Consider the following 729-nt stretch of genomic DNA (forward strand, 5'->3'; position numbering starts at 1 on the left):
ATATACAAATGTGCATTATCAATAAAAATAAAAATAATAAATACAAAAGCACACAGAAACTTATAGCTTTGTACACTTCCTTTTGAAAGAAATACTGATATCTGAGATCATAAAAACTATAGTAAATTAATAAAAAGTTTTCCTACGTGCAGCAGTGCCTGATCTTTCAATACATATTACATTATTTCCCACAAGTGGTAGAACATATATATATATATTTTTTTTTGTGAAATTATCTTCATGTTGCACTATACTATATAAGGTTATGTATCAGAAGAAATAAAATTATATCTATCTGTTTGAAAACAAAGTTATTGATGAAGATATAGTTAATTGCTTTCAGCAAGAAATAAGTACTCTGCATGAAATGGTACAAAAATATATTCATAAATATCTATTCGTTTTGTTTATTTACTTATTCTTTAATAAAGAGTAAAAGCAATTTCATCCCATCATTATTCGTTTTCCACCAGGCAGATAAAAGCAAAGGATTAAAGAAATAAAAATGTCATCAGACCTGGGACAAAAATACTTTTTTTTTTTTTTTTGACAAAACTTACTCTTTGGTTTTCCTTGATAAATCCAATCAACAAATGAACCAAATATAAAGTGCAGCTTTGAGAGCATCTGTTGTGCATAAATTGTCATCGCCTCATTAACAATTTGGAATCTGGGGAGAAACACGAGATACCCTAATGATGTCAGCAAATGCAATCCATCTCTAATTCA

At 28.0% G+C, this 729-nt stretch overlaps 1 protein-coding gene across 1 annotated transcript in view; it reads right to left on the reverse strand.

Moving 5' to 3' along the window:
* Window positions 1-225: 225 nt before the first annotated feature.
* Window positions 226-729, reverse strand: part of LOC119592707 (exonuclease mut-7 homolog) — a gene marked incomplete at its 5' end in the record, with an annotated part of 32,149 nt that continues 31,645 nt past the window's right edge. The window contains 1 exon segment of the mRNA XM_037941641.1: window positions 226-729.

The sequence above is a fragment of the Penaeus monodon genome, chromosome 30 (genome assembly GCF_015228065.2).
Source record: "Penaeus monodon isolate SGIC_2016 chromosome 30, NSTDA_Pmon_1, whole genome shotgun sequence".
Classification (NCBI taxonomy): domain Eukaryota; kingdom Metazoa; phylum Arthropoda; class Malacostraca; order Decapoda; family Penaeidae; genus Penaeus; species Penaeus monodon.